General features: G+C 37.6%; 1 protein-coding gene across 3 annotated transcripts in view; it reads right to left on the reverse strand.

Moving 5' to 3' along the window:
- The window catches only part of TMEM196 (transmembrane protein 196), a 310,640-nt gene that overhangs the window by 281,289 nt on the left and 3,656 nt on the right, over nucleotides 1-25,695 (reverse strand). The gene's annotated exons all lie outside the window — the stretch shown is intronic.

Raw genomic sequence — 25,695 nt, forward strand, 5'->3', positions numbered from 1 at the left:
TGGCTTTTAATTGCCAATGAAGCATAAATTAATGCATAAGTTAATGATGTTCATATCTTACACAGCTATAAAAGGACAAAAGCATACTAAGTATATACTTGGAGTAAATCTCTTTAAATGTTTATTGTCAGACTATTTCATATGTGGCTTCAGTGATACATAGAAGATATATAATTTGTTTCATTGCTATCATTTTGACATCAACCCTATTTTAAAGAATCATGACAAGAAATGAATATTTCACATAAATGAACAAAAGACTATGTCTGTGATAGCTGAACATCCAGATGTAATGAGGAAAAGTCAGTGATGTGACAGTTTCCTTACAGAAAACCAAACATCTGGAGATTTGGAGAAAATGTCACAATTACCTAAATATTTCATTTCTTATCTGGATGTTTATTTTCATGTAGCTGCAATCTAATTTGGCACAGTGTCAGTAAGTACAGGCGGGATGAGAGGAGTGTTGGATTCTACAGAAAAAGTTGTTTTTACCCAAAGAACTATTTAAAATATTATTAAGTTTTTTTAAAAAGAGGTTTGGTCTTCTCAAAGGCTTTTTTTTTTAATATAATGAGAAGCATAAGGTAAAATAAATCAACCCTGAATATTCATTGGAAGGACCGTTGCTGAAGCTCCAATACTTTGGCCACCTGATGCAAAGAACCAACTCACTGGAAAAGACCCTGATGCTCGGAAAGAATGAAGGCAAGAAGAGAAGCGGGGGGCAGAGGGTAAGATTTGTTGGATAGTGTCACCAACTCAATGAACATGAATATGAGCACACTCAAATTTAGGAGATAGTAGAGGATAGAGAATCCTGATGTGCTTCAGTCCACAGGGTCGCAAAATCACACACAGACTTGGTGATTGAACAACAACAGCAAAGTCAGACTCAGTTGATGAACCTGGAGAGCTTCTCAGAGAGGTAAGAGACAAATGAAACCCACCCTGGGACACAGATGCTGGCAGCAGGGCATGGTGCTGGGAAGCCTATTTCAGAATCCTCCTTCTAGTTCACTGTTGTCAGGACACAGCCTCAGGCCCTAGCTGGTTGGCTCCTGTCCTGGGATGCCCCAGGCTAGGCAGTTAGCTGGGCGGGACAAGGTCCCACCCACCAGCAGGCCAGCTGCCATAGGAACCCCTAAGCACCCAGCCACCTGACCAAGCTCCACCTATCAGAGGGCTTAGGACTAAGCCCCACCTACCAGTGAGTAGGCCTAGCCCCAGGACTTCTGGGGGCCCATCAGCTAGCTAGCTATCAGACATGACCTGCCCACTGTTGGAATGGTACTAGTCCTGGGACCTGGCTTTACCTCCAGGCGGTAGGCATTATCCTTGTGATCCCCTGGGCCCTAGTGCTACCCACTCACTTGGTACCATCAGCCTCTGGGCTAACACTAGCACTTGGACCCAACCACAGATCTGGAGGCAGTTGCCTCATGACCCAGCCCCACCCACCTGTAGGCCAGTACCAGGACTGGAACTTCTGTAACCTTAAAGCCAGCTGTGCCAGGGCAGAGTCCCACCCATCAGTAGGCTCCACATAAGGAAGGCCTGGCAACCAACTGGGCTGGGAGCTAGCCAAGCCTAAAAGCACACTTACAGTAGTCAGCCTGCCACAACAGAAGGACCCACACAATCCACAGAGAGGGCATCTGTTCTAAAGCATTTAGCTCTGGTTACCTGACAAGAGTGCACTTGCAGGACCCCATAGGACATTTCCAACATAAGGTCACTTCTGCAAGATCAGGAAATATAACCAATCTACCAAATACACAGAAATAAATACAGTGACTGAGGCAAAATGAAGCAACAGAGAAGCAGGTTCCATATGAAGCAACAAGTTAAAACCCAAAGAACCAAGTGAATCAATCTACCAATAGAGACTTTAACAGTTTGTTAAAAACTAACTTCTCAGGCTATCCTGGTGGCTCACTGGTGAAAAATCTGCCTGCTGATGCAGGAGACACGGGTTCGATCCTTTGTCCAGTAAGATCCCACATGTTGTGGAACAACTAAGCCTGTGCATGACAACTGCTGAAGGCTGTGTGCCCTGAAGCCTGTGTTCTGCAAAAAGAGAAGCCACAGCAATGAGAAGCCTGTGCACACAACTAGAGGGTAGGCCCTGCTCTCCACAACTAGAGACAGCTCATGCAGCAACACACAACACACACCCCCCCCCCAAATATAATAATAACTAACTTCCCATTCATTCTTCCAAGTTCTTTGAGATTCTTTATGATCATTACCTTAAAGTCTACATATAAACCTATGGTAACCACAAATCAAAAATCTTTAATAGGAGCACACACACACAAGAGAAAGAAATTCAAGCATAACATTGACAATAGTTATCAAATCAAGGAAAGGGATCAAAAGAAGAGAGGAACATAAAGAACAACAAAAACAACCCCAAAGCAACCAAATGTTAGTAAGTATACATCTATTAATAATTATGTTAAATGTAAATGGACCAAATGCTCCAGTCAGAAGACACAGAGTAGGTGAATGAATTAAAACAAAAAAAAACACCCATACATATGCTGCCCATAAAAGACTCATGTCAGACCTAAAGACACACAAAGATGGAAAGTGAGAGGATGGAAAAATGTATTTGATGTAAATGGTAAGGAAAAGAAAGCTCGGGTAGCAATACTTATACTAGATAAAACAGACTTTAAAACAAAGACTGTAACAATAGACAAACAAGAGCATTACATAATGATAAAGGGAACAATTAACAAGATACAATAATTATAAATATATATGCACCCAACTTAGGAGCACCTAAATTAAGGAAGAAAATATTAAGAGAAATAAAGGGAGAAATGGACAAAAACATAGTAATATTAGGGGACTTTAACACCCTATATATATATCCATGGAGAGAATATCCAGGCAGAAAATCAATAAGAAATGTGTCCTGGCCTTAAAGGACACATTAAATAAGAATGTGTCTTGGCCTTAAAGGACACATTAAACCAAATGAACTTAATACATAAAAAACATTCCACCTACAAACAGCAGAATATACATTTTTTTCAACTGTATATGTAACATTCTCCAGAACAGATCATATTATGTTACAAAACAAGTCTAAGTTATCTTAAGAATTACATCCCATCAAGCATCTTTTTCAACCACAAAGATATGAGACTAGAAATAAAGACAAAACTGTAAAGACACAAACGAAAGGAGGCGAAGCAATATGCTATCATACAACCAGTAGATAACTGAAGAAGTCAAAGCGGAAATAAAATATTTGGAGAAAAATGACATGAAAACATAGCAATCCAAAATCTGTAGGATGCAATACAAGCAGTTTTAAGAGGAAAGTTTATAGTGACAAAAGCTTAACTCAGAAAACAAGAAAAACCTCAAATAAACAACCTAAACTTATACCTAAATGAACTAGAAAAAGAAGAAAACAGCACTTGGAAAGAAACCATAAAGATCAGAGCAGAAATGAGTGAAATACAGACTGAAAAAAAATGGAAAAAAAGAAAAAAAGTACTGAAATTAAGAGCTCATTCTTTGAAAAGATACCAAATTCATACACGTTTCACCAGGACTGTCAAAAAAGAGAGGTCCTAAATCAGTAAAATCAGGAATGAAAAAGAAGTTAAAACTGACATCACAAAAATTCAAAGGATAATAAGAAATTACTAGTTGTACAACAATAAAAGGACAGCCTTTAAGAAATAAACACATTCCTAAAAATTTGCAGTTTCCCAAGGCTACAACAGTAAGTGAACCATGAACTTCCAGATGTTCCAAGCATGATTTAGAAAAGGCAGAGGGACCAGAGATCAAATTGCCAACATCTGTTGGATCATCGAGAAAGCAAGAGTCCCAGAAAAACATCTACTTCTACCTTATTGAGTATGCCAAAGCCTTTTACTGTGTAGACCACAACCAACTGTGGAAAATTTTTAAAGAGATGGGAATACCAGACCACTTGACCTGCCTCTTGAGAAATCAGTATGTAGGTCAGGAAGCAACAGTTAGAACTGGGCAACAGATTGGTTCCAAATAGCAAAAGGAGTACGTCAAGGCTATACATTGTCACCCCGCTTATTTAACTTCTATGCAGAGTACATCATGAGAAACGCTGGGCTGGAGGAAGCACAAGCTGGAATCAAGATTGCCGGGAAAAATATCAATAACCTCAGATATGCAGATGACAGCACCCTTATGGCAGAAAGCAAAAAGGAACTAAAGAGCCTCTTGATAAAAGTGAAAGAGGAGAGTGAAAAAGCTGGCTTAAAACTCAACATTCAGAAAACTCATGGCATCCGGTCCCATCACTTCATGGCAAATACATGGGGAAACAATGGAAACAGTGACAGATTAATTTTGGGCTTCAAAGTCACTGCAGATGGTGACTACAGCCATGAAATTAAAAGATGCTTGCTCCTTGGAAGAAAAGTTTTGACCAACCTAGATAGCATATTAAAACGCAGAGACATTACTTTGCCAACAAAGGTCTGTCCAGTCAAAGCTTTGGTTTTTCCAGTAGTCATGTATTGATGTGAGAGTTGGACTATAAAGAAAGCTGAGTGCCTAAGAACTGAGGCTTTTGAATTGTGGTGTTGGAGAAAACTCTTGGGAGTCACTTCGACAGCAAGGAGATCCAACCAGTCCATCCTAAAGGAAATCAGTCTTGGATATTCATTGGAAAGACTGCTGCTGAAGCTGAAACTCCAATCCTTTGGCCACCTGATGGGAAGAACTGACTCATTGGAAAAGACCCTGATGCTGAGAAAGACTGAAGGCAGGAGGAGAAGGGGATGATAGAGGATAAGATGATTGGATGGCATCACCAACTCAATGGACATGAGTTTGAGTAAACTCCGGGAGTTGGAGATGGACAGACTGGCATGCTGCAGTTCATGTGGCCACAAAGAGTCAGACACAATTGAGCAACTCAACTGAACTGAAGACTGAACCAGACAGAATTAGTAAATATGAACAGATCAATTATCAGTAACAAAACAGAATCAGTAATTTAAAAATTTTCAGCAAGCAGAAATCCAGGACCAGATAGCACATGAATTTTAGCAAACATTTACATAAGAGTTAACATCTATCTTCTCAAAACTGTAGCTTCTCAAAAGCTACAGAGGAGGGAAGCCTTCTGAAATCATCCTACGAGGCCAGCATCACCCTGATACTAAAACCAAAGATATCACAAAAACAGAAAACTACAGGTCAGTATTACTGATGCAGATAGATGCAAAAATCCTCAACAAAATAGTAGCCAATCAAAACAACAATATATTTAAAGGCTCACACATCACAATCAAGTGGCATTTATCCCAAGGATGCAAAGATTTTTCAATATCCACAAATCAATGTGAAACATCACATTAACAAATTAAAGAATAAAATCATATGATCATCTCAATAGATGCAGAAAAAGCTTTTCAAAGAATTCAGTATCCACTTATGATAAACATGTCAAGGAAGTGGGTATAGAGGGAACATATATCAACATAATAAAGGCCTTATATGATAGTCCCCACAGTTTCATACTCAACAATGAAAAGCTGAAATACAAAGAAAAAGACAAGGATGTCCACTCTTTGCCACTTTTTATTAAACATAGTATTGGAAATTCTTATCTCTTCAATCTATTTGTTCTGCAGGCACTCTATCAGATTTAGTCTGATAGAGTGAAAAATAGATTCAAGGGATTAGAGCTGATAGAGTGCCTGAAGAACTATGGACAGAGGTTCCTAACATTGTATAGGAGGTGGTGATCAAGACCATCCCCAAGAAAAAGAAATGCAAAAAGGCAACATGATTATCTGAGGAGGCCTTACAAATAGCTGAGAAAAGAAGAGAAGTGAACGGCAAAGGCAAAAAGGAAAGATATACCCAACTGAATGCAGAGTTCTAAAGAATAGCAAGGAGAGATAAGAAATTAATCTTAAGTGAATAACACAAAGAAACAGAGGAAAACAATAGGATGGGAAAGACTAGAGGTCTCTTCAAGAAAATTAGAGATAACCAAGGAAACATTTCATGCAAAGATGGGCACAATAAAGGACAGAAACGGTATGGACCTAACAGAAGCAGAAGATATTAAGAAGAGGTGACAAGAATACACAGAAGAACAGTACAAAAAAGGTCTTAATGACCCAGATAACCATAATGGTGTGCTCACTGACCTAGAGCCAGACATCCTGGAATGTGAAAGCCAAGTGGGCCTAAGGAAGCATTACTACAAACAAAGTTGGTGGAGGTAATGGGATGCCTGCTGAGCTATTTCAAATCCTAAAAGATGCTGCTGTTAAAGTGCCACACTCAACATGCCAGAAAATTTGGAAAAGTCAACAGTGGCCACAGGACTGGAAAAGGTCAATTTTCATTCCAATCCCAAAGAAAGGCAATGCCAAAGAATGTTCAAACTATTGCAGAGTTGCATGCATTTTACACGCTAGCAAGGTAATGCTCAAAATACTTCAAGCTAGGCTTCAACAGTGCATGAACCCAGAACTTCCAGATGTTCAAGCTGGATTAAGAAAAGGTAGAGGTACCAGAGATCAAATTGCCAACATTCACTGGATCATAGAAAAAGCAGGATAATTCCAGAAAAATATCTACTCTGCTTCATTGACTACGCTGAAGACTTTGACTGTGTGGATTGCAACAAACTGTGGAAAATTCTTCAAGAGATGGGAATAAGAGACCACCTTACCTGCCTCCTGAGAAACCTGTATGCAGGTCAGAAAGCAACAGTTAGAACTGGACATGGAACAATGAACTTTCAAATTGGGAAAGGAGTATATCAAGGATGTATATTGTCACCCTGCTTATTTAATTGATACGTCGAGTACATCATGTGAAATGATGGGCTGGATGAAACTCAAGCTGGAATCAAAATTGCCGGAAGAAATATCAATAACCTCAGATATGCTGATGACATCACCCTTACAGCAGAAAGCAAAGAGGAACTAAAAAGCCTCTTGATGAAGGTGAAAGAAGAGAATGAAAAGCTGGCTTAAAACTCAACATTCAAAAAATGAAGATCATGGCATCCAGTCCCATTACTTCATGGCAAATAAACTGGGAAAAAATGGAAACACTGAGAGACTTGATTTTCTTGGGCTCCAAAATCACTGTGGATGGTGAATGCAGTCATGAAATTAAAAGATGCTTTCTCCTTGGAAGAAAAGCTTTGAGAAAACTAGACAGCATATTAAAAAGCAGAGACATAATTTTGCTGACAAAGGACTATATAGTCAAAGTTATGGTTTTTCCAGTAATCATGTATGGATGTGACAGTTGGGCCATAAACAAGGCTGAGTGCCAAAGATCTGATGCTTTCAAACTGTTGTGTTGGAGAAGACTCTTGAGAGACCTCAGACTGCAAGGATGTCAAACCAGTCGATTCTAAAGGAAATCTATCCTGAATATTCATTAGCAGGACAAGCTGAAGTTTCAGTACTTCGCCACCTGAAGCAAAGAACTGACTCATTGGCCAAGACCCTGATGCCAGGAAAGATTGAGGGCAGGAGGAGAAGGGGGCAACAGAGGATGATATAGTTGGATGACATCACTGACTTCATGGACATGAGTTTGAGCAAACCCTGGAAGAAGGTGAAGGACAGAGAAGTTTGGCATGCTGCAGTCCATGGGGTGTCAAAGAGTTGGACACAACTGAGCCTCTCAACAACACTGGAAATTCTACTCAGAGCAATCAGACAAGGAAAAGAAGTTACAAGAATCCAACTTTGTAATCCAATTGGAAGACCTAAATCTGTTGCTGTTTGCAGATGACATGGTGCGATACATAGAAAATTTTAAATGCCACTAAAACTATTGGAACTCAGTGAATTCAGTAAAATTTTGAGATACAAAACTTTCATACAGAAATCTCTTGTTTCTATACAATAACAAACTATGAGAAAGAAATTAAGGAAGCAATCTTATTCACAATCTCATCAAAAGAGAATAAAATACTTGAGAATCAATCGAAGCAGGAAAACAACTGCAGAAACTGTAAGACACTGAAGAACTGAATTTAAAATGACATGAACAAATGAAAGATATACCATGTCCACAGAATGCAGCAACACCCATACTGCCTGAGGCAATCTATAGATCCAGTGCAATCCCATAAAAATACCAATGGCAGACATCACATGGATTTCTACTAACAACAAACATTTACAGAAGAGTCAATACCTATCTTCCCAAACTACTCCAAAAAATTGCAAAGGAGGGAACCTTTCTGAAGTCATCCTATGAGGCCTACTTTTTCACAGATCTAGAATAAATAAAACTAAGACTTGTACTGAAACACAAAAGACCCTGAATACCCAAAACCATCTTAGGAAAGAATGAGAAAATAGGTGGTATCAAGCTTCTATATTTCATGCTATAGTACAAAGTCACAGTAATCAAAATAGTATGGCATAAGAACAGATATATAGATCAATGAAATGGAATAAAAAAACCCAAAAGGAAGCCACACTTATGTGGTAAATTAATCTATTCAAAGAAAGCAAGAATATACAATGGAGAAAGAGTCTTTTTAATAAGTGCTGCTGACAAAACTGAACAAAAACATTTAAAAGAAGGAAATTAGAACATTCTCTAACACCATATACAAAAATAAACTCAAAATGAATTAAAGACCTAAATGTAAGACCAAAAATCACAGGCAAAATACCCCTTGACATAGACCATAGCAATGGTTTTCTGGATCTGTCTACTAAAGCAAAGAAAACAAAAGCAAAAATAAACAAATGGGGCCTAGTTAAACTTAAAAACAGAGCAAAGGAAACCATCAACAAAATGAAAAGACAACCTACTAAATGGGGAGAAAATATTTGCAAGTGATACAACTGATAACAAGTTAATATCCAAAATATATAAACAGCTCAAAGACCTCAATATCAAAAAAAAAAATCTGATCGAAAATGGGCAGAAGACCTGAGTAGATATTTTCCTCCCAAAAAAACATATAGATGGCCAGCAGGTACATGAAAAGATGCTTAATATTGTTTATCAGAGAAATACAAATTAAAACTACAATTTTATTTCACCTCACATCTGTCAGAGCAGCTATCACTGAAAAGGACATAAATACCAAATGTTGGCAAGGACATGGAGAAAATGGAACCCTTATATACTGTCGGTGAAAATGTAAAACAGTGCAACCTCTGTGGAAAGTTTCTCAAAAAAATGAAAATTAAACTACAGTTCAGTTCAGTCGCTCAGTCGTGTCCGACTCTTTGCAACCCCATGAATCGCAGCACTCCAGGCCTCCCTGTCCATCACCATCTCATGGAGTTCACTCAAACTCACATCCATCGAGTCGGTGATGCCATCCAGCCATCTCATCCTCTGTCGTCCCCTTCTCCTCCTGCCCCCAATCCCTCCCAGCATCAGAGTCTTTTCCAATGAGTCAACTCTTCACATGAGGTGGCCAAAGTATTAGAGTTTCAGCCTCAGCATCAGTCCTTCCAGATAACACCCAGGACTGATCTCCTTGCAGTCCAGGGGACTCTTAAGAGTCTTCTCCAACACCACAGTTCAAAAGCATCAATTCTTCGGTGCTCAACCATCTTCACAGTCTAACTCTCACATCTGTACATGACCACTGGAAAAACCATAGCCTTGACTAGATGGACCTTTGTTGGCAAAGTAATGTCTCTGCTTTTGAATATGCTATCTCAGTTGGTCATAACTTTCCTTCCAAGGAGTAAGCGTCTTTTAATTTCATGGCTGAAATCACCATCTGCAGTGATTTTGGAGCCCCCAAAAATAAAGTCTGACACTGTTTCCACTGTTTCCCCATTAGGCTTTGACAAAGAGACCAAGGCAATTTAATGGGGGCAAAGTCTTTTCAACAAATAATGGTGGTGCAATTGGATAGCTTCATACCAAAAAAAAACAAAACAGAAAAACCTGACTCTGACTTACAATAAACAAAGAATTATCAATTTTATCATAGACCCTAACAGTAACTAAGAGAAAGTAAAAGCATTTGCTCTTCAAAAGATATTGTTACAGGAATGAAAGGGCAAGTCACACATTGGAAGAAAACATTACCAAAGCTGATCTCCAACTAAGAGCTTGTATGCAAAATTGAGAATTTTCCAGTATCAACAATAAGACTATGAACAACCCAATTAAAAAAAGGAAAGAACATTGGAATGAACGTTTCACTAAAGAAGATGTACAGATGGCATATAAGTACATGAAAGGAGGCTGTTAAGAAAACACAAATTGAAACCTCAATGCACTATCACTACACACTCACTAGAACGGCTGAAACTACAAATTATCCATATCAAGTGTCAGTTAGGATATGGAACACTGGAACTCTATATACTACTGGTGGGAATACATACTAGTATGTTCACTTTTGAAAACAGTTTGGCAGTTTCTGAACAATGTAAACATATGCTCACCATTTGACCTGGCCATATCCCTCTTAGGTATTCACGAGAGGATATGAAAACCTAAGCATAAATACTTGTACACAAACATACAGAGAAACCTTATTTGTAATGCCCCAGAAATAATCTAAATGGCCACCAACAGGTGACTAGATCAGCAAATTGCCATATATCCTTTCAACAAAATACTGGACAATAAAAAGGAACTACTAATGCACAAAATGAGAGAATCTGAAAATAGTTATTCTGAGAGAAATAAACAAGATCCCCTTTGTCTTGGGATAAATAGGATACACATGCATCATTCCATTTATATAAAATTCTAGAAGATGCAAACTCATCCAAAGTGACAGAAAGCAGACCTGTGGTGGCTGGAGGATGGGGAATTACAAAGGTCAGAAGGAAAACTAAGAGGATGGTGCATACATTCACTATCTTGTGTGTGATACATATGCTAGCATTCATAAAAATCATTTAAATATGTACACTTTAATAATGTCAATTTTACCTTAATTACCTTAATTACCTGTAAACAAAAACCCAACCTGTGTAGACAGAAGACGGGGTAGCAGTTACCCTTCGTGAGTGTGGGCAGTCACCGGGAGTCGGAGAGACTTCTGGGCTCCCAGTGATGCTCTTGTGTTTTGATCTGGATGCTGATGGCACTCACGTGTTCACTTTCTGAAATTCATTTAGCTGACACACATGATATGTACACTTTCCTAAATGTATGTTTTTCTTCCTTAAGCATTTTACAATAAAGTAAATATATAAAGTTCTGCCTTCTCCATGTAGACAGGATAAACCTGAAACAAACAAGCAAACTCGAAAAAATGCAAGATGAATTACAGATGGGAACAGAGGGAGAACTAAAGAGCCCAGTCAGCTAATATTTAAATCATGCTTTACTGAAACGTAACACAGAAACTTCTCTCAAATTCAGTTCAGTTGCTCAGTCATGTCTGCCTCTTTGCAACCCCATGGACTGCAGCATGCCAGGCTTCCCTGTCCATCACCAACTTCTGGAGTTCACCCAAACTCATGTCCATTGAGTCAGTGACCATCCAACTATCTCATCCTCTGTTGTCCCCTTCTCCTCTCGCCTTCGATCTTTCCCAGCATCAGGGTCTTTTCCAATGAGTCAGCTCTTCGCATCAGGTGGCCAAAGTATTGGAGTTTCAGCCTCAGCATCAGTCCTTCCAATAAACCATCTCTCAAATTCGTGAAGTATAAAAATCTTTCTCATTTTATCACTGAGTCTTTTTCACAGACATCATATTTTTAATTCCTTATCTCAAGATATTAATTCTCAAAGTGAATTAATTACAGCTTTATTTTTCAAAAGTCTTTTTCAGCAGTATATTAAAGCACTGTGTGTATAGATGTATGGCAAAACCAATACAATATTGTAAAGTAACTAGCCTCCAATTAAAATAAATACATTTATATTAAAAAACAAACAAAGCACTATGTGATGAAAGGTGTTTCATAGGTAAAAAATGATTAGGAAAGTTGTGCTATACAAAGGTAAACTTTTCTTCCATGCAATATTTATATATAAACTTTTACCACGTTAAAATGTGCCGTGAATTCCATACAGGAATATGCAGTATTTCTCAAACTTAGATATTCACAGAGCTTCCTTTTTCAGACAGTATTCTAAAACACTAGTATTTCAATGAATATACACTGCAGTTCTAGAAATGAAAAACCAACTGTGGTTGTTTACTACTATAGCTAAAATGTGTGTTGTCAAATTAGAACATCTGGGTTTGAATTCTGCCTCGGCTGCTTTTTCTGTGTGAACCTGAATGCTGAAAGTATACACATCATTTCTGTCAGCTAAACTAATTTAAGAAAGTGAACACATGTGTGCCACTAACATCCATTTCAAAACACAGCATTACTGGAAATTGAGAAGCTTCTCCTGATTTCAGGGACTACCCACGCTCACCAAGGGTGTCTTTCAAAAGGAGATGATGAAAATATGGTTGTTGTGGGTTTAAAAAATGACTAAACATATGTAAAACAGTGCCTGCTACGTAGAAAATGTTCAAGAGTGTTAATGATTAATATTAAGAAAAGTGGCCTAAGCCAGGACCAGAGGTACAGGTCATGTTCCATTATAAGTCTTGACTGGAACATAGGGTCCATTTCATTTTTCATCAACCCACCAAAAATTTGGCAATAGAATTATATGAGATGTAAATGTTCTTGCCATAAAAATAAAAACAATTAAATGAATAATACGCGAAGACTGTCTTAATTAATCTTACTGTGGCAATCATTTCTCAATATATGTATCAAATTACATTGTATGCCTTAAACTTGCATGATTTTACATGTCCATCCTAAAGGAAATCAGTCCTGAATATCACTGGAAGGACTGGTGTTGAAGCTGAAACTCCAATACTTTGGCCACCTGAAGCGAAGAACTGACTCATTTGAAAATATGCTGATGCTGGGAAAGATTGAAGGTGAGAGGAGAAGGAGACAACAGAGGATGGGATGGTTGGATGGCATCACCAACTCAACGGACATGAGTTTAAGTAAACTCCGGGAGTTGGTGATGGACAGGGAGGCCTGGCGTGCTGCAGTCCATGGGGTCACAAAGGGTCAGACACGACTGAGCAACTGAACTGAACTAAACGTGTCAATTATATCACAATAAAGCTAGGGGGAAAAAGAACAATTACTATCACATACACTCATTAAGGAGACTGAATGACTTAAGTGTCTAGTCTTAAACCTCTAAAAATCAAAATAATTACATGAAATGCTATTATTTATAACCATATCCAATATACATGACAAGATTACGAATTCCTTGGGGTTAGAGACCACATTTGTCCATCATTCTCCTTTTTGAGGATTAGAGTTGAGCTTAATTAGTCTAAGCATCTTAGAAACTCTGCAATGCCAGCAGTCCTTTTAGAATGAGGAAATCCAGGCATTTCAGAGGAATTGTGTGGGGGATTTTGAGTCAGCTCTCTGTATCAACAGGACAAAGATACGACAGCAGAAGATGGTACAAGATGTTTTTAACAGGATTTCACTTGGGTGTTGATGGCATCCATAAATGAGGATTCTTTCATAGATCTTCACATTCCTTCTTGTTGGTTACTCACCAAGTCGTACTCTTTTGCAACCCCATGTACTTTAGTCCACCAGGATCCTATATCAATGGGATTTTCCAGGCAAGAATACTGGAGTGGGTTGCCATTTCCTTCTCTAGGGGAACTTCCTGACCCAGGGGTCAAACCCGCATCTCCTACATTGGCAGGCAGATTCTTTACCATTGAGCCATAGGGAAGCCCAACTGACACATTAGAAAATAGTTAAATCAAACAGGGTGAGGAGCTCAGGAACATTAAAAGTTTTATCAGCAAATCCTTGGATGAGAATTAAATGCTTCTCTGCTTGTTACTTTAATGATTTGATTTTCCTAAAGCTGATGGGTAGGAGAATAAGAGTTGTATGCTTATCCTCCACAGTGCCTAGCACATACTTACACATAATAGCTGTTAATGAATATGTTTTTTGAGCATGTGGTGTGATCAGAGAGTAGAGTGACAGGTGCGGAACTGATATTCCCATTTCCCAATTCCAACTACATCAAAAGAAGCAAACAAAAAATGGTAAGTGTGTAAAACAGAGAGAAAGGATGAATTGCCAGGCAAAGCAGAGTTTATCTGCCAAAAGAAACGTGCTTTATAACTACAAGGACTAAAGCACAAGAGGAGATAAGATAATCTTTACCTTTCAGGATTTCTCCTAGGGTAAATCCATGCAAGGAAAGTGCTCTGAATCCAAGGGCATAAGAACCATTTAAACGCAGCCTAACCATGGCTGCCTGCTGCACTGTGTAGCTACTATTTTTAGCCCACAGTCATGCTGCTCTGGGTCAGAACTGGGGACATCTGTGGTGAGAGGAATAAATTGCTTGCCGCAAGACAAGTTTTGATGAATAATTACTTGTGTTATAATGTGCAGTCAGGGCAGCTCCACTCCACAGACTGAAAACTAAGACTTTCAGGAAGTAATCACGGGCAGGTCCTCGGTGGCTGTCTATGGCTTCCAGCACTAATGATACTTGTCAGTGCTGCCAGGACGATCCAGGACTAATTGATTTGCTGTGAACCCTACTAGAGGTTAGCCCCAAGGCTGATGGTATACAATGCAGTTATGTTTTCAAAGCACTTCATAATCATTAGTTTTAGTCTTGATGTTCCTGGGAAGTAAGTAAAAAATATTTTTCCATGTAATTTTAATGCTATCTCTTCAGTTTTACATTTCTAAACTCTAGATGTTCTACTAAGTGCAAAGACTTCACAAATTTCATTTTTCAAGAGCTGGAGTAAGTAAACCTTCTGTTTTTATTTATGTACCATTGTTTGACACGGCAGGTACCAGGTTTCTTTCTTCTTCTACTTTCCTATGGCCCAGTGGTGCCCGCACCTGATCAGCCTTAACCATAAGTTACTTCACCTTTGAATCTGGATCCAGTTTTAGGGAAATCAATCACAATCATCTAACTTTCTATCATAATTTAGAGAAAAATATAAAGTATTCAATACGTGCTGTGTTCATAAATAAATAACTTTCTCTCCAGACAGCAAAAGACTCAAAGAAATGGCCTCAGAGCAAGGAATAAAGCAAGAGTACTGCCAGTAAAACCTGGCTTCAGGGGGAAGCTCTTACCTAATGTGTGACTGTAAGACTCCCTGTGGAGACTTCAGGAATAACTAGGGTGCCTTACAGACCTTCTCAACGACTCAGAACAACTTCTAAAAACCCTAAGGATGCTGTCCCACGATACCTTGTTTCTCACGTAAGGTAGAGAGGCTTATCTCAGAGAACATTTTTTCTTATGGATTTATCCTCAATGAGATTCATAAGAAACTCACAATGTCTACAAAAAATGACATCACTAGAAGTACTGTGGGCGCAACTAAAAGGGTCAGAGTTCGAAATTAAAACACGTCTTGGAGAACCCAATCTTGTTAAGTAAGAGTGAGCTACCCTAGTTAAGCACAAACATGTACCATTGCTTACAGAAAAGGAAGAACTCAAAGGATGCAGCCCTGAAAGCATAGCTAAGAGAGTCAAAGAATCATTACCAAGGAGGAGTACTGGGCCTTAATCAAAGGCCTGACATATGCCCACCTATAATGCAAGTAATTAGCATAGGCAAATCAAAGTTAGAAAGTCTGAGTCAGGAAGATCCCCCCGGAGGAGGGCATGACAAACCCACTCCAGTATTCTTGCCTGGAGAACCCCATGGACAGAGGAGGCTGGCAGGGTACAGTCCATAGGGTCACAAGCAGTTGGACACAACTGAAGTGACTTACCATACATGCACACTAGCTTATGTGCACAGACCATAAAGGCTCTGCTCAGTTTAACAATATGACCTAGAATCTCAGGTTGGAAGATTAGAAAGCTACTTCTATGTGGCCACTTCTCAGAAGCATGTTTAAATTAACATTTTACTGACCAAAGTACAAATTTGCACAGGCTACTCTTCTATTCAATAAAGTAGATTACGTATCATGTAATAAAATAAACCTTCCACCACCCCTGCCTTGCTGCCATGGAACTCAAAACAATTTTAATTTGGGAAAACTTTTCAATTAGAAAAAAATGCTACTCATTTAATTCACCATGATCTATACAGTTTGCAACTTTCCTTCTTTTCTACTATAGGAACAGCAATTCACGACACTCCAATCCTTTTTCTCTCTCATATCTCTGGCAGATGTCACTAATTGACCATGGGCTAGTTTCTATTAGTCCAGACTTGGCCTCATGGTTTTTCACAACATTGAGAAAGTTTTTGCCTGCCAAGCTGAATTGTCACAGATTGACCTCTATCTACCATTATTTTTGTATGATATGTGTCTTGATTGATCTCTGTGATCCACATAAATTAAAATCCCAGAAAGGGGACAAACTAACTACTGAGACAGTAAAGCATAGTTTTTGAGATCTTAATCCCTGGAGCAGAAGACACTGATCTTTGAGCATAGTTCTGCCACTGAGTAGCTGTGTGACCTCGGGCAATTACTTAGCCTCGATGTATCCCAGAGTTCTCATCTATAACATAGGAATAACATTATCTACTCCATATATTAATTATAATTATTAACTGAAAAATACATAATGAATATTCATAAAATATATCTGTGAAATACTTCAAATGACTGGTACCAAGTTGTGAACAAACGTATTATTCTAACTTCACTTTAATTACTACTCCTAGCTCCATGATTTTGGAAAATTATATAAACCTTCTCCATGTTTCTGGGTTAGAAGATATTTGTCTAATATATATGTCAACATTTATTTACTTATACACATGCAATTTAATACAACACCTGGGAGTTCTAAACTAGTTTTTATTGAAATAGAATGGAAACATCTAAAGTATGCTGCATATTTCCCTATATTGTGAACAGTATGCCAAATATTTCAAATTCTCTGTACCTGTCACAGTCAACTATCAGTGCACTATAATCAATTATTTTAGGGAATATTAGCATGCCTTTTCATTAAATGACCCACAGGACACAGCGGCATTCATTTTCTCTGGGCTTTTGGTGTTGACTCAGTGCTTCTTTCAAGGACTGTCGAGATGTATTGAACTGCTTGTTCAATTCTGTAGCCCAATGCTATGTTTTTCTTATCTCCTTCTTTAACCAGATTTCTTCTTACAATCACTGGTTCTCTCACCATTTTTAACCTCCCTGATTCCAAATTTCTCTGTACTTCTCTGAACTTTTACTCCACTCTCTTACATGCCTTGCCACTTGTTACAATGGAACTCAGCACTGCTCCTTCCCTTCAGGTTAGACTTGTAAATCAGACAATGGGAATTATTATGTTTTGCCAATTTTCCACATTCCTCAGAGGCTGATTAATCATTTGTTGTGCACCTCTTGATTTATTCCAAATAACTGATTTTGCCAAAAATCTCATCTCCCCATAAATTTGCTGTTAGTTATAATATGTAACATATGTTATAACTAAAGAACCATCTTAGGTTAAGATTTTTAAAAATATAATGCTGTTCACTACAAAAGGGAAAAAACTCATAAAAGGAATTTCCCCTTGGATGCTATTCAGAAGTGTTTATTATAGAGATGCCAAAGTAAATCCCTCTTTCAATAGCATAATAAATAATCTTAAAAGAAAAACACTAATAATATCACACTGTTTCATATAGCAACTCTTAAAGTGTGGTTCCAGGATCCTCTAGAAATGCAAATGCTCAGGCCCCAACCCAACTTTCTGAAGTTCTGGAGATAAGGTCCACCAATCTGTTTGGGTAAAATTGTCAGATGTCACTGACCCACACTGAAGTTATAAATTAAGTCCTACATGCATTTTGCTATCAAGTTTAATTATTTTCTTGCCTGAACCATAACTTATTACAGATTTGAATACTTAACATTTTTAAAAACACAAGATTTGTGGGTTCTTTTTTTAAACCTTAATCTCCCCTCAAGGATCTAGATTCTCCTGAAAATGTTACATAGTAGCTACTGTAATCAAGACATGGGTCTCATATTAATGCTTTTTTCTAATTCTTAACAGAACTACAACAAACAGTTGAGACCTGCCAATGAAAAGAATAAAAATAGTTCTGAATAACTAATGGACTGATTCTCTTCCATTTGTAATTACTTTTCCTCACATGCAGTGTGGGGAAATTATTTGGGATGATTTAATTCACTTGTTATCTGCTGTTTGCATAGCTGGAGAGAGAAAACAGATGTCATTTGCAGCAGCAGGCTTGTCATCTCACACAGGTCATCTTCACAGGCTGTGTTTTCTTGATGGAATAACCAAGTTATAACTCCTGCTCTGCAGTGTAAGAAATAGGAATTTGACCATATATCTTGAGATTATCAGTTTCTTGAAGATGGACCAGCTCTAATGAAACTCTTAAGAAAACTTGTATTAAATAGGATAGCAAATTATTGATTCTGAAGAAACTTTTAAATTCTATCACCACAATATTCAAATTTGCTCTACAAAGTACCATTTTTCTGGTAGCATTATCTTTTAGAAACCAAAATACTGATCAAAAATCTCCCTTGTCTTCTTCCTTAGATGGACTGATTCTTAAATGATTTCTGTTCCTTGCTAACTAATATAATCAGATAAGCACTGATTTTACAGAATGGAGTCTTCAAAAATCCTTAGACTATCTTACTTTAAAATAATAATAATGGGAAAGGATATGCCCTTCTATAAAATCTCAGACTCTTTTAGAAATGATACCATGGAATCAAAATGCCTCATTTCCTACTCTTCAAAATAAATCTGGATCAAGAATGGTTCTGAATAATTAAAAAAAAAAAAAAAACTTACTTTGTCAAATAAACCTGTTTTCTTAAATAAGTCTAGAAACTCATAAAATATATAACAAAAACAAACCCTAATTCCTTTGTGCTTTGGAAGCAGCATAAAAGTAAGTAAATTTGTGGGTAATAATAGAGACACATTCATGTAAACTTTTTCTCCAATGAACAGGTTAGTCAGTTACAGTATTGCTTGAATTTTAACACATCTAATTTCTTGCTGGGGAGCAAAATTCTATTGATTGCTTCCATAGCAATTTAAATCAAGACATGGTTTTGCTTTCCTGAAAAACTAGTGAGGTATTTCTGAGACTTTTTTAGTTACTAGGCTGAGTATTTTTTGAGTACTTACTGCCTGCAGAATAAAATATTTTTTCAATAAAATAGTTCTCAAAACTTACTGAGAGATGTATATAGGCCTCGGTCACCAAGGAGAAAACATAAACACAGGAGTTCCTTGGACATGGTAGTATATTTCAACTAACTTTGTCCAGAAAGACCAGTAGTGTTTACATATCCAAAGTTTGTGAACTATTGCCAGTAGCCAACCTAGACTATCTCGCACAAACCCATGCACTTAAAATGCTAACCGAGTCCAAAGATCATATACAAAAAAAGCAGGATTAGAAAGCAGTGTCAGGTAGGGCTTAGAGTATAGAGACGATTAAAGGTATCACTAAAAGGAAGGAAAATAAAATATTAATGGGAAAGAAAATCTCCATAGTCCTGGAGAGAAGAGAAACACATGTTTTTAGAGAAACACATGTTTTTAAAGTTTTTAAATTTTATTGTTTTAGTGCCACAAACAAAAAAAATATTTTGTACTGGCTTAATTACTTATATTATTTTTAACTATAGAAAAATGGCTGTCTCTCTCTCCTCCTTTAAGTAAAGTAATACTTTTATTAGGTTTCAAATATGTGACTTCCATATTTAGGAAAAAAAACCCACTAAGTTCAACTTTGTCCAGATTATACCCCTGAATATATAATCTAGTAGTAGCTAATGAAAATAAATTTAAAATGTTGGTTAAAGGGTTATGGTGGCTTAGAGGTTAAAGCGTCTGCCTGCAATGCAGGAGACCTGGGTTCAATCCCTGAGTCGGGAAGATCCCCTGGAGAAGGAAACGGCAACCCACTCCAGTATTCTTGCCTGGAGAATCCCACGGACGGAGGAGCCTGGTGGGCTACAGTCCACAGGGTCGCAAAGAGTCGAACACGACTGAGCGACTTCACTTAAAGGGTTATAAAGAAATAAAACTGTAAGGAATATTTTGGTTTCAGACATTGCAAATTAAATATACAATTAGAGAGAGATACACATAGAAATTTGTGATCCAATTATTTTAATCTAATATGACACGATGGACATGAGTTTGAGTAGGCTACTGGAGTTGCTGATGGACAGGGAGGACTGACATGCTGAAATTCATGGGGTCGCAAAGAGTCGGATGTGACTCAACTGAACTGAACACCTTTAAGAGGGTGAGAGGGAAAGGTACAAAACAAAATTTAAGAGCAGGGTAAGTTAGAACAGCTGAAAAAATTTTTTTTGTTTTGCCAAACTTGCTTGAATGTACAGCTTTCAGAGTCTCTGTGTATAGCTCTGAGATGCTGAATGGTAAATATTAACTCAATGAAACAATGTATTGGAAAAATGAATAACATTCATCAAGTACTGTCAAATGTTGCTCCTTAAAGGGATGGCTTTACCCTTTAGGGTAAATACCCTTTGGGGTATTATGCTAAGTGAAATAAGTCAGACTCAGAAAGATAAATTCTGTACCATTTTTCTCATATATGGAATCTTAAAAAAAAAAAACTCAAAATACAGACACTAGATTAGTGATTAGCACAGGGAAGGTATTCAGGGGGGTGGGCAAAATGGGAGAAAGAGGCCATCCATATTGTAACAGATGGGAACTAGACTTATGGAAACAGACGGGAACTAAACTTATGATAATCCCTCTGAAGTATATACAGAAATCAAACCATAATGCTGAACACCTCAAACTTATATAACAAAAAACAAAGTAAAATGCAATTTTTTAAAGAGTGGATTTACTATTGTTTTATACAATACATAATGTACACTCCAGTAATGGCTTCCAGGGACAGAGAAACTTTCTCCTCCATGAAGGCAGCACAAGACAAAAGGCAGAGTTAGATTACCCTGGCAACACACAGGTAGAAGGCAGTAAGCACCCACTCTTCCCTGTGCATTTGTATTAAATATTAATCAGGATTTCATCTATATTTTATTCAGGTTGAAAAAACTTATAGAAGCAGAATAATCTGAATTCAGAGACTAAGCCATACTGAAATAAAAGTACTCTCACCAAGAGTCTTTTGTAAGATGTACTATAGCAGCAGTAACTTAGGTTTTGGAGTCAGATAAATCAGGTTATTCCAGTCTTTGCTGATCAGCTGGGTAGCTTTGGAAAATTATCTAACTGCAGAACTTTGACTGAAAAGTGAGGATTCTCCAATAAATCACTGGTGTGTTGAGAGAATCTGTGTCAGTGCCTAGAAAATGCACTGTTTATGATTTTGCAAGGTAAACAGTAATTATGATATTGGAAGGTAATATTTGATTACTATTGTATCTCAGGATATTAAGTCAAATATTAAACCAATTAAAATATATATGTAGCTAAAACTGTCACCCAAGATTTGCCCTATAAAACTCTTGCTTTGAAATATGAAAAGAAGGACATGTATAAGAAAAACAGTATTTACCTGGATCTTAGGACTAGAATGCCTATAAAATATTTTATGGATTTGATACTTCTGAAGCAGTTCATAGAAATCAAAAGTATTTTCAAAAGGTACTACTATTTATTAGAAGTAAAAAATGAAGCATGTTTTAGTTAAGATGTTTAAATTCTGTTTCTAGGTTCATCCATTTTTTTTCCCCTCTAGCAATGACTTAAGAGTTTCTAGTCAGATTTTATATGTGTTTTGAATTTCTCTTGTTTTAGATACTTCATAAGGCCAAGGTATTAGTACTGCAGCTTAAGTACTAACTGTTAAATATATAAATTGAACAATAAAGTAGTTGAAAATCAAAAAATTGATTCAAAGATCCAAGTTGTTTAAGAGCATGGAGAATAGGAAGAGAAAAATCTATATATGCAGCAGAAATTTTAAGAAGAGAAAATAGCAAGAATAGCTGTCTTTCAAAAGAATGTTCCAGAATTGGAAAAAAAAGTTTTCCTAGAATAGACAGGATAATTTGAACAGGGTAAATAAAAGCTATCTATATCTATGCCCATCACTGTTAAGCTTAGTGTATCAAAGACAAATTTAAAAAAATTAAAACCAGTCATTAAAAAGAAAGATTTGACAGCAGGATTTTCATCAGCAACTGGCTCTTTCCCCAGTTTTCTCTAGCTTATTAAATAGTAGCATAATTTCCTAAGATGTTTATGCCCCAAACCCCTGAGTCATGCTTCAGTCCTCTATTTACAACATATCCATATTTCAATCATCAGAATAAGTCTGCTTATCTGTAACTTCTAAATGTCTCCTGAATCTGAACACTTCTGACCACATGCAGGGCCCTCCACCTAACCCAGGAATTCATCTAAAGGATTGAAATCACCTTCCAACTGATTTCCCAGTGCCTCACCCCTATTAATAATACTGCATACCTGCTCAAACTATCTGATAGCCTTCCATCTCATTCAAAGTAAAGTTCAGATTCTTTTCCACAGCATACAAGGTGCTACATGACCTTGCACCTTTATCTCTGTCTCCTCCTCCTAATTTCCCTCTTGATTAATCACTTTAGCCATGTAGTCCAAGCTTAATCTCATCCTCAGGGCCATCACTATGGTGGTTCTCTCTGCCTGGAATGATATTCACCCACATCATAGCATGGCCTGCTCTCTCATTGTATTTGGATTTATTCTCAATAATCTCTTTATAAAAGACTTAACCACTTTTCATAACACTTCTTTATAATTGCTTTTAGCATTTAACATGATGTGACATAGTATCATATGTTTATTTGTTGGTTTGCCAATCCCTAAACTAGAACAAAGTCCACGAGTGTATGACATTATACTTCCCAGTGCCCCAAACAGTACCTGGCATATAATTCTCCAAAAAATTATTTCTTATATAAATTCTTATTTCCAGCAAAGAGAAATAATACACATTGTTTCAAAAACTTGTGGAACATTCACAAAAATTTGCCTGACACTGAGGCACAAAGGAAATCCAATCAACTCACAATAATATATATCATACTTATCATGAAGAAGTAAAGTACAAGTCCACTTAAACCACCAAGTTACAAAAGCAACAAAACATCCCTTATAAAACAAATGTCTTCTCTCTGTCCAGACAGAATCTAGTACAAATGTAACTGCCAAAACAAAATCTCAAAGACTCAGTATGTCACTCACGTAGGAAAGAATTACTCAGTAGCTAAGTAGCTACTATTTGTTTGGAGAGAATTATTTTTAAAAAAGAATTTGCCTAAAGTGACTGAAATTGAGTAAGAAAAACTGTATAAAAATATTTCACATAAAATCAAATTTAATGTTGTAAAGTTTGCAAAGTCAAAAGACCAGTTTAGCTGAAGAAATGACTTTTGATCTGGGACTTAATCAATGGATAAAATTTAACAGGTGCCTATGGGGAAGGAGAAGAAAGAAAATCCAGATGGAGAGGTTGGTAAGTATTAATCTATGAAATCAAGGAAGTGTACATTTTTTAGAGAAATACCAAGTCATCCACCTTGGTGGAAATATATGCTAAGTGGTAAAGCTATAGTGAAGGCAAATTCTGAAAGCTTTGTAAGTGAAGCTACTGAATACCAACCTTAATGAACAGGTGATAAGAAACTGCAAAAGGCTTTAAGGAGGAACACGTGTATACCTGTGGCAGATTCATGTTGATATATGGCAAAACCAATACAATATTGTAGAGTTAAAAAATAAAATAAAAAATCTAAATAATATTTGAGCAAATTTTATTTGGCTGAAGATATTTCTCTGCTAAGAACAGGGTCCATTATCGGTTGTGGGCAGAGAAAGTGGCCACTGAAGCATTCTCTAACCTGAAAAAAAGAAATAAAAAATAGAGAAGGAGGGAGGGAGAGACAGAGAATGAGAGAGAGAATTTGAGAGAACTGTGTCTTATACAAGTCTTTGTCTAAAAATACATTCCTCAATTCTGATAAAGATGACCCATGTTATGCATTCCTACCTACATCTGTGGCAAAGAAAAAGAAAGTTCAGAGTCCCTTGTAACTGTACTAATTTCTAGCCCATTAGAAGAGCTGGAGGGTGGAAACTCTTAGCTTAAGAGTAAATAGCTCCTGGCTTCCATCATTGAAAAGAAAGAAATCTCTGTTTTCACCCTTGAATGGGAGGTCACTGAGTGAGATGAAAAAAGCTCTGCAATTACTGAGCCATGCAGGATATGCTGAGTAATATATTTATGTGCAATTTGCACAACTTCTTAATTAGTTTTAAATATCAAGCTTATCCTAGCTGACATCTAAGCTTTAATATTATCCAATTCAAGCAAAGTATGTGGTTTTGGATTTGCTTTGCAAATAGCATGTTCTTCAGGATTGCTTATGCAGAAATATTCTGAGCGCAGTAGCTACATGATCTGTCTCAAGAGTTCTGACCAGAAAATTCTATTTAGCCACAGAGGTGGAATACACATCTCTGAACAGATCTATTGAGACAATGACTCCAGAATATTTATCTGACTTAAAATTTCTAAATACTGTTTCTGGGTTATGATGATAGATCAAATAGATACACGTAATTTATCTTCCTCCAGGAAACAACCACTCATTTAAGTTTTTGCAAAGCAAAGTGTTAAAAATAAAAATTCACAAGGATGAGGTAAGAACAGCAAATGGGTCTGTGCTGACAATGGCCACTGTGTATGACGGAGGCTGAAACGAGGGCCAGAAAGTGGTAGTTGCTCAGTCCTGTCTGATTTAGAAATCCTATGGACTGTAGCCTGCCAGCCTCTTCTGTCCATAGGATTTTCCAGGCAAGAGTACTGGAGTGGGTTGCCATTCCCTTCTCCAGGGGATCTTCCTGACCCAGGGATTGAACCTGGGTCTCCTGCATTGCAAGCAGATTCTTAACCATCTGAGTCACCGAGACGAGGGCCAGTTTAGTTCAGTCGCTCAGTAGTGTCCGACTCTTTGTGACTCCATGGACTGCAGCATGCCGGGCCTCCCTGTCCATCACCAACTCCTGGAGTTTATTCAAACTCATGTCCATCAAGTCAGTGATGCCATCCAACCATCTCATCCTCTGTCATCCCCTTCTCCTCCTGCCTTCAATCTTTCCCAGCATCAGGGTCTTCTCAAATGAGTCAGCTCTTCACATCAGGTGGCCAAAGGATTGGAGTTTCAGCTTCAACATCAGTCCTTCCATTGAGCACTAAGGACTGATCTCCTTGCAGTCCAAGGAACGCTCAAGAATCTTCTCCATACAATTATGTAAAGTTTAAAAAAAAAAAAAAAAAGAATCTTCTCCAACACCACAGTTCAAAAGCATCAATTCTTTGGCGCTCAGCCTTCTTCACAGTCCAACTCTCACATCCATACACGACTACCGGAAAAACCATAGCCTTGACTAGACAGACCTTTGTCGGCAAAGTTATGTCTCTGCATTTTAATATGCTGTTTAGGTTGGTCATAGCTTTCCTTCCAAGGAGTAAGCGTCTTTTAATTTCATGGCTGCAGTCACCATCTGCACTGATTTTGGAGCCCCCCAAAAATAAAGTCTGCTAATGTTTCCCCATGTATTTGCCATGAAGTGTTGGGACCGGATGCCATGATCTTCGATTTCTGAATGTCGAGCTTTAAGCCAACTTTTTCACTCTCCTCTTTCAATTTCATCAAGAGGCACTTTAGTTCTTCACTTTCTG

Source organism: Bubalus kerabau, chromosome 8 (assembly GCF_029407905.1).
Source record: "Bubalus kerabau isolate K-KA32 ecotype Philippines breed swamp buffalo chromosome 8, PCC_UOA_SB_1v2, whole genome shotgun sequence".
Classification (NCBI taxonomy): Eukaryota; Metazoa; Chordata; class Mammalia; order Artiodactyla; family Bovidae; genus Bubalus; species Bubalus kerabau.